Genomic DNA, 14703 nt, shown 5'->3' on the forward strand with positions numbered 1-14703 from the left:
AGGCAGGCGGGAGACTCCCGGCGCGACCAATAGGAGGGCCGCAAGTGGACCGGTCCGGCCGCAGGGGGGAGAGGGGAACTTCCGGGTGGGTTCTCCCTACGGAACTCTGAGAGCCAAAGTCCAAACTCCCCCCTGCCCAAGCAACAAGTGGATTGGTCCCAGGCAAGCCGGTGGGCGGTAATGCTACTTACATTGCCCGAAGTGCACTAGGCGTCGGGTGGCCGCGTGGCCTAATGGATAAGGCGTCTGACTTCGGATCAGAAGATTGCAGGTTCGAGTCCTGCCGCGGTCGCGAGGGAACCTGTCTACAATTTTTGGTTTAGTCCTCCTTAGGAAAGTTAGCGTCGGGACCTAGGAAATGTTAACGTCTGTTTCCACCCCACAAAAGACCTGGGAATACCCCGATCCTCGGAAGTAACTGCTCCGGCTCTACACGCCCCAGCGAAGTTGTTCAACTGTGTTCCTGGCGCGGGGGCTCGTTTCTAAATTGTACCCCCGACGCAGGGGGAGGAGCCAGGAGGGCGAGGGGCGTCTTTTACGGAAATCCCACTTTACAATCGGTTGGTACGTGGGAATGACAAGGGTTCGCAACTGGAAGGGAGCCGCGTCCTGCCCCGCCCCGTGCTCCCTGTCTCCATCCTGGGCAATCCTGATGGGACAACGTGCTCTCTTTCCTGGAACCCGATTCAGCATTGGTCGCAAGCCCCCGCCTGCGGAGCCTTCCAGTCTCTGCGGTCCTTCCTGCCTCTCCATCCACCTCCTCGTGCTCCAGGGGCCGCAGCAGCTCTGCTTTCCGTGCTCCTTGGTCCGAGGTTGATAGACTGTAAAGTACCTGGTGGAATAAGGCCCACGTGAATAACAAGAGCCTGGAGGTTGGAGCCGGGAGACCCAGCTGCGCGGATTTGAGATCAAGAGAGATTTGAGGTCGACCTGAGTTCACAGCGCTGATTATGGACCAAATTCAGGCCTCGCTGAAAATCATTCCCCACCTTCCAGCCTATGCGTGTGTCAGGACACCCTGAGCTTATTTGACAAACTGACTTCGGTATTGTTCAAGGGTAGGGTGGGGAGATACCCAGGCAAACACCCTCCTCGCGCCGGCCCCCCACGCTGTAGCCCCCAAAGAGGCCCTGGGAAGCCCCAGGCCAAGGCTTGGGAAGGCAGTGCTGAGGCTTCGTTTCTCCATATATCTCCCCTTTCTTTATTTTGAAGTATGAAATATTTTTCATAAACCGTTCTGGGTGTATTTCATAAACACACAAATGTTTTGATTTTCTCCTGGGGGGAAAAATACAATCAACTGCAAATCCACTGTATTGTAATCTGTTTGTTGTTGGGTTTGGTTTTGGTTTTGGTTGGGTTTTTTTTTTCCACTTAATCTTATACTGTTCACATTTTTGCAAAATGCCAAGAGAGGATCTCAGCTTAAATCAGGGAGTGAGGAAAATGCTTGCATTATTTCTTGTAATCTGCTACCGAAATTTAGCTTCTCCTTCACTGGTGAGGTTAGATGACCAGCCACAGTCCTAGTACCTGAGACTTTGTTCTCAATAGCAATCACAGATATTTTCATAACACATTCCAGTTGCTGCAGATTTTTCAAAATACTGTTTATACTCATCTGTACTTCAAAATAACCATATCTCTAGGTCACTGCTAGAGCTTGTCATTTAATGAGTTAATTAAAAAATGCATATTACCAGGACGCCTGGGTGGCTCAGCGGTTGGGCACCTGCCTTCAGCTCAGGGCATGATCCCGGAATCTGGGATGGAGTCCTGCATTGGGCTCCCTGCATGGAGCCTGCTTCTCCCTCTGCCTGTGACTCTGCCTGTCTCTCAGTCTGTGTCTGTCATTAATAAATAAATAAATCTTTAAAAAATGCATATTACCAAAAAAATGCATATTACCTATTCTAATATTTCATCATCTTTGGATTCCTTTGTAATCCTCTGTCTCTTATGCATTTAAAAACATTATTCTAGGAAGGTGTCTATGACACACACACACAAAAAGCTAAGAACAGACCCCTGGCCTAACCAAATGGCATTTCCAGGGGATACTCTTCCTTGGGTCTGCCTGGTATCTCCTGGTAAAACAACCCTCCCCTTAGGTTCAGTGGCAGGAAATGTCGTCGATCAAGATGCCTGTCCCATCACAAGGCTGGTTCAGGCCAGCCTCTGTGCCCTCACCTCAGAATTAAAATCTTCAGCAAGGAGGGACACCTGGGTGGCTCAGTGGTTGAGCATCTGCCTTTGGGTCGAGTGGTGATCCCAGGCTCCCTACAGGAGACTGCTTCTCCCTCTGCCTATGTCTCTGCCTCTCTTGTGTCTTTCAAAATCTTAAAAACAAAACAAAACAAAAGTATTGAGAACAATGCCTGACTCAGAGTAATTGCTCACAAAATGTAAGGTATAGGGACGCCTGGGTGGCTCAGTGGTTTAGCACCTGCCTTGAGCCCAGAAAATATCTGGCGTGATCCTGGAGTTCCAGATCGAGTCCTTTATCGGACTCCCTGCGTGGAGCCTGCTTCTCCTTCTGCCTGTGTCTCTGCCTCTCTCTCTCTCTCTCTCTCTCTCTCTGCCTCTCTCTCATGAATAGATAAATAAAATCTTTAAAAAAAAAAAAGTAAGGTATGATCATTCTGTGTCAGCACCTCTGCAAAAGCTGTGCCCGGGCTGAGCACCTCCAGGGCATCTGTCCCTGAAATAACCAGACCTGCCTGACCTGGCTTCAGAAGGCAGCAGGCACCAATCTCTTTTGAGCTGTTTCTAGCAGAAATATAAGGGCAAGGGAGCAAGGGAGGGCTCATTTGCGGGGGTCAGCTCATGCCATGCTGGGTCTCCATCTACCACATATGGGATCAAACTGGCATGTATATGAAATTCGGGATGAGAGTTAACAGGCTGGCACCCAGGTGGCTCAGTTGGTTGAGCATCTGAGTCTTGGTTTAAGCTTGGGTCATCATCTTAGGGTCCTAGGATCGAGCCCACATGTCAGGCTCTGTGCTCAGTGCAGTCTACTGGAGATTCTCTCTCTCTCTCTCTCTCTCTCTCTCTCTCTCTCTCTCTCCCTCCCCACCCCCGCCCTCCTACCCCTGCTCAGTCTCTCTCTCTCTCTCTCAAATAGGTAAAATCTTAAAAAGAGAGAGAGTTAATAGGCTATTTTCACATTAAGCTTTGTAGTTCAGGTGGATATTTGATTATGTCAGACCTGTGTAGTCTAAGGCAGGAAAAAAGGAAATTGATGAAAACGTGAACCATTGTTTTTGTGGATGAGAAGTTCCCTGACAGGAAGAGACTGTGCCCTATCCGTTTTTCTGTTCCTAGCATGGAACTTGGCACACAGAAGCAGATGCTTGTTGTCCCCACCGCCAATGTCCCTCTCTGGCTTCTGGCCAAGGGCTGAGGAGCTCTCTGTCCCTGGAGCCAGACACAGGGCTTATTAACTGAGCTGAGCCAATCAGGCATTCCACCAAGAAATGAACAGTTATTTCCTTCATATCATCTAATAGCCGTGAATGTTGAAATTTCCAATGGCAAGAGCCTCTTTTTGCTTTAGCTAGTTTGGGTTGGATTTTCTGTCACTTGTGATGGAAAGAGCTCTCACTGATTAAGTGCTTGTTAAATATTTGCTGAACAAATGAGTGAGCTTTTTATTTCATGTCTTTTTCTAAATTCCACTGAAGTGAATTTCCCTGAGAGGAGACCAGGCTATGCATAAGATTCTTAACTTGCAAAGTGCTCTGCAGTTTGTAGTTTGCAAACCCTTATGATTCCACCTTAGCTCCCCCACTATTTATGATACCGGTGATGTCTCTGACACAGGTAAGTATTTTAAAAGAAAACTTGAAGGGCACCTGATGGCTTAGTCGGTTAACTGCCTCCAGCTCGGATGAGGAGCTGAGTCAGGAGCTCAGGCCAGGAGCTCAGGCTGTGATCCTAGGTCCTGGGATGAGCCCTGCAGTTGGGCTCCCTACTCAGCGGGGAGTCTGCTTCGCCCTCTCCCTCTCCCTCTGCCTCTCCTCCTACTTGTGCTCTCTCCTCTCTCTCTCAAATTAAAAAATAAAATCTTAAAAAAATAAACATAAAAGTAAAAGAAAACTTGGTATATTTCTACCATAAATTGAAAACTATCACATTATAAATATAATTTTAATATATACTACTACAGGGGCAGCCCCCGTGGCACAGCGGTTTAGCGCCACCTGCAGCCCAGGGCGTGATCCTGGAGACCCAGGATCGAGTCCCATGTCAGGTCTCTGCATGGAGCCTGCTTCTCCCTCTGCCTGTGTCTCTGCCTGTCTCTCTCTCTGTGTCTCATGAAAAAATAAATACAATCTTAAAAAAAAAGATTTCATACATTAAGATATGTGAAATAGTCAATGTATATTTGATATATCAACATGGTAATATGTAGTAGTATATATTATTATTTTTTAAAGATTATTTATTCATTTATTCATAGAGACACAGAGAGAGAGACAGGCAGAGACACAGGCAGAGGGAGAAGCAGGCTCCATGCAGGGAGCCTGACATGGGACTCGATCCCGGGTCTCCAGGATCAAGCCCTGGGCTGAAGGCCATGCTAAATCGCTGAGCCACCCGGGCTGCCCAACTTAACATATGAAATCTTAAAATAACAAATACCAGTAAGAAATTCAACCAGTTTACAAAAATCCATACCTGAAAACCTGAAAATAAATTCCTCCATCAGAAGAATGAAACTGAAAAAAAAAAAAAAGAAGAATGAAATTGTATGAACAGTAGGTAGAATGGAGATAGTTGATGACTCTTAGTTTCAGATAAAGTTTTAAATCAATAAGACAATTTCATTTGCAAAAGTTTGATGTTAATCAACCTCAGGAATTTCAATCCACATTTGTATGTCACCAGAAAGGCAAAAGGTATTGTACTGCCTTCTCTGACACACTTTTGCATATTTACACATATTTCACCTAGTAAACAGGTGTCAATTTCTGACGTGGCCATTCATACAAACTACTGAAAAAAAGTGCCCATAAGAGTAGAGCTTGCACACAGGGACCCATCTTGCCGGCCATGCTATCAGCTTAATCTGTCTTTCTTGTTTTTTTTTTAAGATTTATTTATTTATTTATTTATTTATTTATTTATTTATTTATTTATTCAGAGGGAGAGAGAGAGGCAGAGACACAGGCAGAGGGAGAAGCAGGCTCCCTGTGGGGGAGCCTGATGCAGGACTCAATCCCAGGCCCCCGGATCACGACCTGAACCAAAGGCAGACACTCAACCACTGAGCTGCCCAGGTGTCCCATATCTTTCTAGACAGAAGGACAAAACCCTAAGTTCCGGAGAGATGAGACCTCCACAGGCTCCGAGCCCTGGCTAGGGCCGTGTGGCCTGTTTTGCCAGCTGCAAAATTGCAAATCCCATGTCATTACCTATTAGATCCCAGCCTGCAGAGCAACACCCTGTTGGGATGAACATGGCATGGCCCACTGGAGGGGTAAATAGGTTTCTTTATTTATATAATTTTTTTTTTTTTTGGTAATTAGGTTTCTTGCAAATTGTTGCAAAATATTTTAAGCTCAAAACATAGGCTGTAACATGAAAAGAAAGGCACCACTCTCTCTGCAGAGACATTTCCTTTAAGAAGTACATTGGGCTAAAACTCTAAGCACCAAGAACTTTCATAGAAATAGCCTTGCTCTCCTGTTAAAATGGGACAGACTGAATCCCATCCCAGGAACAAAAAACAAAAAGGATTAAGTCATCCATTCACATGGAGTAAAATGAGAGCCAGACTCCGACAACAGGCGTTTGCGTGTAGGGAGGGGAACATTTCAACATCCTGTATCTGGAAGAAAGTAGCTACCTTGCTTTGGCATTTAACTGTCATGATTTCAAGAGAAGATGCTGCCTTTTATCCTTCAGGGAAAATGATGAACAGGTTTGGGAACTGTAAAGTATCATTCAGTTTGGATTGGTCTAGTTATTTATTTATTCCCTGCTTTGTTCCAAAAAGACTTTCAGGTGGTAGAGGTTAGTAGTGACCACACCATCATTACCGTTTGAGCTCAGGTTGGCATCTGATAGGGTCAGCAGCTTTGGGGTCCTGTCAAGAGGCTCACCAGGGCCTGCTACACCACACTCCTCAGGAACCTGGCTGTGCTCTCCTAGCCACACTGGCTGGACCCGGGCAGGTACCTGAGCCAGCGTAGCCATAGACCAACCAGGTCTGAGAGACCAGACTGAATGTCAATGAAATGGGCTCAGCCAATAGGGGTAATCCAAACTTGATGGTAACAAAGCATCCTGATTGCATCCTCTTTCAGGAAGTGTGAAAAGGGACCATGGCCATTTTTATCTGTGAAGACAAAATGCCCAGGGCCACTAGAACCACCACTGCATCCATGCCTGCTCTCCCCACATCGCTTGGAGAACTGTATGGAAGCAGAGTCTGCAGTTCGAGGCATGGCCATGACCGTAGCAGAGGTGGTTGCTTTGCTAGAGGGCCAGTTCTAGAAGTTGTTCTGAAGGCCCAGCCAGGAGACCATCCTCCAGCCCTTCCAAAAAGTTTTAGGTATCTAATTTCCTGTTCTAAGTCTCTTTCATATTACAATTCTGGAAAGTTCTCTACTTTCTGAAACCAAAATTGCTTGATGCCAGGACCCTCCCCTGGGCTCCCATCACCCTGTGGTATGGATCTCATGTCTCCTTCCCGCCAACCATGGGCCCCCTGAAGGCAGGGGCCACATCTTGTTTCTTCTATACCCCAGCACATAGCACAGTGCCCTCACAAAGAAGGTGCCCACTCCATATGTACTGTGTGAACCAATGACTGCCCAGTGGCAATGAAGTTTTTCACCTCCACAGCTGTCGTATCATTCAGATTTCAGAGCAGGAACTAGGAAACAGTCTGGTTATTTCGAAAAGCAAAAAGAGATGTGACACAGGGCTTTACTCACGTGGGTAAGGATGGTTGGGAGGGCTGGAGGGGCAGCCGCCAGCAGGTGACTTGCTTCAAGGTCACACCACCACCACAGCTGTGATCTGGAGCCAGATTCTGGAGGAAAGGAGGCCACTGTTGCCACGGCTACCACTTTTCCTGCCACCAAAATGCAAAGCGGGTGACTGGAGGGCGACACACTCAGTTGGGCTGTGACAACAGTCTTGTCAGCCAGAGCTTGCTGGTCTGTGCCAATACCACAGAAAGATGGTCCCTGCCTCCTGTGACCTTTGAAATCTCTCCTGTGTATCTCTCATAGGCAGAATATAAATCCCAACCAGGGGTATCCCTGGGTGGCTCAGTGGTTGGGTGTCTGCCTTCCGCTCAGGGTGTGATCTTGGAGTCCCAGGATCGAGTCCCGCATTGGGCTCCCTGCATGGAGCCTGCTTCTCCCTCTGCCTGTGTCTCTGCTTCTTTCTCGCTCTCTCTCTCTCTCTCTCTCTGTGTGTGTGTGTGTGTGTGTGTGTGTGTGTCTCATGAATAAATGAATAAAATCTTTAAAAATAAATAAATAAATCCCAACCAGAACCCCAGCTGCAAGGGCATATGTGAAGTGTAGTTCTTAGCCTTCTACCCCCTGTAATTCTCGGGGAAACAGAGAAGAGCATGGGAATGGAGGCCACGTTCCAGCAGACAAGATCTAGCAGACAAGCCTGGACCATCGTATTTGTACCTCTACTATGACATGTGTCATCTTCTGCCTGGCCCAGGACCTGGGAACATGTGCATGGCTCCCAGCACTGAGGGAATGGGCTGCTTCTTCATCACCCTGGACCTCCTTTACCAGGCACAGTCTGAAGGCAAAAAGTGCTCTATTGATGTTTCTGGCCAAATTCTCCATCCATTTCTGAGGGCTCCCAGGGATTAGGATCCTGCAGAGTCTGGCTACCCCTTAAAATTGCCAGCAAGCTACCACCCCATCTCCTCCCCCCCTACTCCCAGGAATCAAGAGGCCAAAGAGAGGAGCTGCTGAGCACCAGGGCCTGGAACAAGTACCCCCTCAGCTCAGGGACCAGCAGCATCTTGGAAAGCAGAGGGTATGGGCCAGCAGGAAGTCAGGCTTGGACCAGATAGAAAGAGGAAGCTGGGAACCCTGCCAGTGAAGCCTGGTGGCTCCAGACAAGGGGTACGCCCAGTGTCAGGAGGCCTGGGCAAGACATATTACTGCAGGAGTCCACAGGAAGAGAAGACATGGGTCAGCTCTCCCTCTCTGGGTTTGCAGAGAGCCTCCATAGCCCCCAGATGTGAGCAAAGCCTGTTGAACTGTGACTAGTGCTTGAGAGGCAGGGACCCAAAGAGGACTGAGTCCCTATGCAAGGGTCAGAGAAAACATAATGGCTCCCTTGACCTGCCAACATGGGGCTCCTCACCCCTCAACTATAAGTTGGTGGAATCGGCTGTTCTGATTCATCCTTACTCAGTATCTTATGAGGGCGCGAGCATGTGTTGGGTCCCCTCTATAACCCATACCTGACAGAAGGCAGATGCAGCCCACCCAGTCAATGTTCTCTAGCCTTCTACCAGTTCTGGGTTTGATGGGCTATGAAGAGACCTGGAGATGGGGAATCTAAGATCCAGCAGGTGGGGGCCAAGAGAGGAGGGAGGACCTGTGGTAGCTGCTGACACACTCCAGCTCTGATCAGGAATGGCAGTGGTTCAGAAGGGTCTTCCCCAGGGCTTAGCTGGGAGCCCAGGGTTGGGCAGGGGAGGCTGGGTCCATCAGGGAATGTGCGCCCCCAGGGTCAGATGGGTGCAGCAAAGGCTGGCTCTCACCATCCTGTGACCTCACCTCCACCCTGGAAGTCCTAAGGGGAGCACCAAGTCTCCATCTGTCCCCAGAAATGCAAAGAGCTGGCACCATGATGCTTCCAGGGGATGACGACACAGACTTCTTAGTTCAATTCTGTTGCAGCTTTTGAATTGTGAGTTGTGAACCTCTTACCTCTTCAAAAATAATGTATATTTGAATATTAAGCTAAAATATTATTCAAGAAAGAAAAAATGAGGGGCACTCAGGTGGTTCAGTGGTTGAGCATCTATCTTTGGCTCAGGTCATGATCTCAGAGTCTGGGGATCAAGTGCCGCATCAGGCTCCCCTTAGGGAGCCTGCTTCTCCCTCTGCCTAGTCTCTGCCTCTCTCTGTGTCTCTCATGAATAAATAAATAAAAACTTTAAAAAAAACAGTGATTTTTCCATCTCTAAATACTATCCACAGGGATCCCTGGGAGGCTCAGCGGTTTAGCGCCTGCCTTCGGCCCAGGGCGCGATCCTGGAGTCCTGGGATCCAGTCCCACGTCGGGTTCCCGGCATGGAGCCTGCTTCTCCCTCCTCCTGTGTCTCTGCCTCTCTCTCTCTCTCTCTCTCTCTCTCATAAATAAATAAATAAATCTTAAAAAAAAAAATACTATCCGCATCTATAGTTGACACATTCAGGGGCAGGGGCACTCAGGTCACTGTGATTACTTGGGCAGGCCTATATCACTGCTCCCCACCCACCCTGATATGCATCCCTGCCTCCCATAGGTGGCCTGAAAAGAGTTGCAGGTGCTACTCTGGTTGCACCTAAGAGCAGCAGGTGATCCAAACAAGGCGCCCATCATTCTCTGCTTGGGATTTGTTTTAAACCATAGCTAGAAGAGGGGGCCAGGTCTCAAATCTGGTGAATGTACAATTAGAGCTGCTACAGCCATGCACTTAGGATGTGGAGAAAGCTGGTCTGATCTTCAGACAGGAAAGAGAAGGGCTGGACAAGACCTCAATGACATCGGGTTCCTGTTGTCCCTTCTCTTGCTGCAGCTTGACAATAAGAGCCAATAAATTCCCCCTTTGTCTGCCAAAATTGGCTTGAATCAGGTTTCTGGTGCTTGTGGCCAAAAGAATTCTGAGTGACTGGCCTTCCCCTCTGTAAATAAAGGGGCTTGTTGGGTTGGTCTGGGGGGCAAAGCCCTTGCCCCAAACCCACCTCTGTACACTGGAGTGAGCCAAGGCCTGGCCTGGCTGTGACTGTCCCCACCCAGGGGCAGAGGGACCTCAATATAGACCATTCTTCTCAATGTCAAGCAGACTATCTGTCTTGGAACACTGCATTCAGGAGGTTGGGCCAAAGGAAGATAAGGCATTTACTTGGTCATCTTCTCTGGCCCTATCCTGATGTTACCTGCCCTGCTGCCAGGCCTGTTCTAAGTCTCTTTCATATTACAGCTCAGGGCAGGTGGGCACACAACCACAGCCTCCTGTGAGTAGGGAATTAGTACATATCACAGTGACTCAAGTGCACAAACTTCCTGGGAGGCCATTACTCTCCCATTCTAGAGATGAGGACACTGAGGCCCAGGGAGATCCAGTATGATTTGCTTGAGGTCACATAGCTTGGACAGATGGAGCCAGGATCCAATCTCGTTTCCTTCCAAGACCTCCACTCGTCTGTGCTGCAGGGTCTGCTGCTCTTTAGGGACCTTTATATCCTCAGGGTCTCTAGCCACAGCCTCCCGGAAGAGAGAAGGAAATCTACTCCTTTCCAGTGGTATGGCCACCAGGAAACAAGGTGACACTCTGCCTTCTTGCTTCAGTTCTCACACCACAAACAAGTGTCCTTTTGGCAGTTTGCTAGGAGCCACATTTTTCCTATTTTTATGCTCTTTATATGTGATTTTGCTGTTTAAAATGCCCCCAAGCATGGTGCTAACGTGCTATCTGGTGTTGCTAAGCCCAAGGCTAAGATGTGCCTTACAGAGCAAATACAGGATAGATACGCTTCCTTCAGGCATGAGTCATTGTGTTGCTGACCCAGAGTTCAAAGTTAATGAACCAGCAATATCTATTAAATAAGCTGTCTTTAGGTAGAAACACACATAAAACGAGCTTACGTAGTTATGTATTGATTCAATCAATAAAGCTGTTGTGACCAGAGGCTCACAGGAACCTCACCCTCTTTTGCCCTAGGAGCAAGGATGCAGCATTTGCTAATTCAGTGCTCTCCACAACTTTATCCAGTTGACTACCGCGAATAAGGAGACTGGACTATCCCTTAATCTGGAGGGATGATTGCGATCCTCATTTGAATGAAAGGCAAATGTTGCAGAGCACTGGGGACAGGATGATCCCACTTTTGTTAAAAACAAAACCAAAAACCAAACGAACAAAAAAACTGAGCAAAGTTTTATACATATATATATTTAAAGCCCTCCAAGTGTGTGTTCTAGGTTTGTTGGAACATGGAGAACAGAGTGGAGGCAGCAACCTGGCCTCCCCGGGTGGAGGACAGATGAGCAAGGAGAGGGAGGATGATGACGTCTTTTCTCTCTCCATTGCTCTGCATCCCTATGAGAGGCGTGTATCACTTTTGTCATTTTTAGAAGTTTCATACAACAGGAAAAAAAGCTGGAACTGCTGCCTGCTGGGGGCCTTTTCTCTGGGTGGTACCACCCATGGATACAGATGGAGTGACTGTGACATTAGTTATCCTCGCTCATGTCCCTGACCCCAGCCTACACCCTCAAGATCCTACTGGGGACCTCCCACCTGGGTTCAAGTTTGAGTGGCACAGTTTGTCAACCATTGAGGCCTGTCTGAACGCCAGTGGGGCAATGACCTGGCTTCTCTCCTGGAAAAATTGAGGGCTGTTATTCCTAATATCCCAGGGAACTTCGAAGAGTGGACATGGGAAGGAGTTAAAAGCTGGGTTCTTGGGGCACCTGGCTGGCTCAGCTGAGGGAGCATGTGATTTTTGATCTTGTAGTCATGAGTTCAAGCCTCATGTTGGGCATAGAGATCACTTAATAAAGAAATATTTTTAAATTAATTAATTAATAAAAGCTGGGTTCGTCACACTGTGTGACATGTGATGAGTTACTTAAGGTCTCCTGGACTCAGTTTCCTCATCTGTAAGGTGGGAATACCAATGGTGCCTATGTATCAAAATCAAAGCAAACTGCTTGCCAAATACCTGGCCCCATTGAAAGGACACTATGAAGGTTAGCTATTGTTGTTGTTCTATCAGAATTTATAAATTTTCAGAAGGTTCCTATTGATGTGGGAACAGAGGACTAGCAGAGGACAAAGCACAAGCCTGGGGCAGCACATTGACAAGTCCTTGAAACAGGCAGAGGGACATTCCTCTACTCCTCTATGGACTCAAATGCCTCAATGTTAATACTTTGCTAAGAGCAAAAGGCAATCCCAGCCCAACCCCCAGGATCCTCTGTCTACTTTAACATATAAAAATTCCTTTAGAAATTTCCTTTATCTCTACCCCCCAAGATACTTGTTGGCGATCATCCCCCAAGCATATGGCTCACCGATACACACCTGAAGGGTCTCATGACTCAGGTTTTATTAGATGGTAAAAGTGACCTTGACCCAACAATAGCTAGCCCTCTCAAGATCCTGGAAACTTTGCTTCCAAAATTCCTTAGAGAGGACCTATCCCCAAACCCCTCCCAACTCCCAGGTATATAATCAGCCACCCTCCACAGGTCCAGGGCAGCAGCTCTTCCTGCCCACAGATCCTGTCCCAGTGCTTTAACAAAACCAAGCACAAAACCACCATTTTGCACCAAAGATTTCTCAAGAATCATTTCTTGGTCATCAGCTCCGGACCTCACCTATATTCCAAAACTTCATCACTATATTGAGATTTATAAGAAATCCTATATATATATCTGGCCCAGGATTCAGCTCACAGCATCCCAAACCCTTGGGATTTCCTGAACAACAAAGGCGATGGGAGCATCTTTTGGTTGAATATTTGGTCTCTAGTCCTCAGTTCCTGAGATCACTTCAGAACCATAAAGGTGAAATGGGTGTCTTGTCATTCATAACAAGCCCCTTTCAACCACAGCTGAGCTTATGTTAATAAGAGGACTTTGGGAAATCCCCTCAAGACAGGTAGGCATTGGTTGCCAGGGGAATGGACCACAAAGAGAGGGGTGGGAGTCCCACCCTCTAATTTCCCCCCCAAAGAGGAGATGTTTGAAAGTTCAATCAGTCACCAACGGCCAATGATTTAATCAGTCCAGCCTATGTACTGAATCTTACATAAGAAAATAAAGTCATGGGTGCTTGGATGGCTCAGCTGGTTAAGCAGCTGCCTTTGGCTCTGATCGTGATCCTGGAGTCCTAGAATAGAGCCCCATGTTGGACTTTGCTCAGTGGAGAGTCTGCTTCTCCTTCAACCTCTGTGCTCTCTCACACTCTCTCAAGTAAATAAATCAAATCTTAAAAGAAAAGAAAATCATAAAAACTCAAAAGGCAGGTGTTCAGAGAGCTTCCAGGATGGTGGACCCAAAGGTTTCTATGTGCCACTCTGTGTGGCCCCAACCACTCCAGCGACAGAAGGTACTGTGCTCTGGATCTCACTCTATGTATCTCTTCATCTGGCTGTTGATACATAGCTTTTAATATTTTTTGTAATAAACCAGCCATTTAGTGAGTACACCACCGTGAGCCACTCTTGCAGATTAAGCAAGCCTAAGGAGGGGCTCATGGAAACCTCTGATTCACAGCCAAATGGCCAGAAGCACAGGTAACAATCTGGACTTGCAATTTGCATCTGAAGTGGGGGCGGTCTTGTGGGAGTGAGCCTTACCCTGTGGGATCCGGTGCTGTCTCTAAGTAGACAGTGTCAGAATTGAGTTGAACTGGGACACCTGGGTGGCTCAATGGTTGAGCGTCTGCCTTTGGCTCAGGTCATGATCCCGGGGTCCTCGGATCAAGTTCCACATCAGGCTCCCTACAGGGAGTCTGCTTCTCCCTCTGCTTCTCTCCATGTGTCTCATGAATAATAAATAAATAAATCTTTTTTAAAAAATGAAATGAGTTGAACTGTAGAAGACCTAGCTGGTGCTGGGGAATTGGAGGTGGTGTGGGAGAAACCCCCTACACACATCAAAATTGGTGATTCGAATCCAAGCTGGTAGGACAGTGGTACAGAACTGTAGTTCCCAAGGGTAACATGAAATTAGCCTTCTGGCTCCAAGTCCAGCGCAAATGGACTATGTGAATCTAATTTTTTTAAAGATTTTATTTATTTATTTGAGAGGGAGAGAGCACAAGCTGGGGGAAGAGCAGAGGGAGAGGAGAAGCTGACTCCCCACTGAGTAGGGAGCCCGACTTAGGGCTCGATCCCAGGACCCTGAGATCATGACCTGAGCCAAAATCAGACGCTCAACTAACTGAGCCACCCAGGCACCCAAGTCCCATTTAGACCCAAACTGGCCCTGACCACGACCCCTCATACGGATAAAAAGAATTCAAACCTTCCATGAACGCATCATGCAGAAATAGTCACTAACATCTCGGTGGGCGTACTTCACGATGTTGCTATATTCCTAATATAGGAGTTCTGATTGTGCACCCACACACCTGACACTGCACAGTGATTATTTTTCCGTGGTTACACATAACCCTTGACACAGTGTTTGTGACTGCCCAGACATTTCAGCTGTTTTCCATTTGTCTTCCCCACTCCAGATGGTTTATGTGGATCTGTGGGCTTTGCTGAGGTGATGACAAACTGGTTTGCAGGGCTGGGAGCCGCCCCTGTGGCACAGAAGGGTGGCGTCACTATGTTTCAATTTAGCTGAGATACAAACAGATGCCACTTGCACAGGCTGCTGGGAACATGACCTTGATTTATGGCACAAAATCCCTCACGATCTAGAACCAGCCTGTCTCTAGAACAAACAGGCTTTGGACAGATGAAAAATGGGGCATTT

General features: G+C 47.5%; 1 non-coding gene across 1 annotated transcript; it reads left to right on the forward strand.

Moving 5' to 3' along the window:
* Nucleotides 1-219: 219 nt before the first annotated feature.
* On the forward strand, nucleotides 220-292 carry TRNAR-UCG. Its single transcript has one exon. It is a non-coding gene; the product is annotated as a tRNA-Arg (tRNA).
* The last annotated feature ends 14411 nt before the right edge of the window (nucleotides 293-14703 follow it).

This window comes from Vulpes lagopus, chromosome 4, assembly GCF_018345385.1.
Source record: "Vulpes lagopus strain Blue_001 chromosome 4, ASM1834538v1, whole genome shotgun sequence".
Taxonomy (NCBI): Eukaryota; Metazoa; Chordata; class Mammalia; order Carnivora; family Canidae; genus Vulpes; species Vulpes lagopus.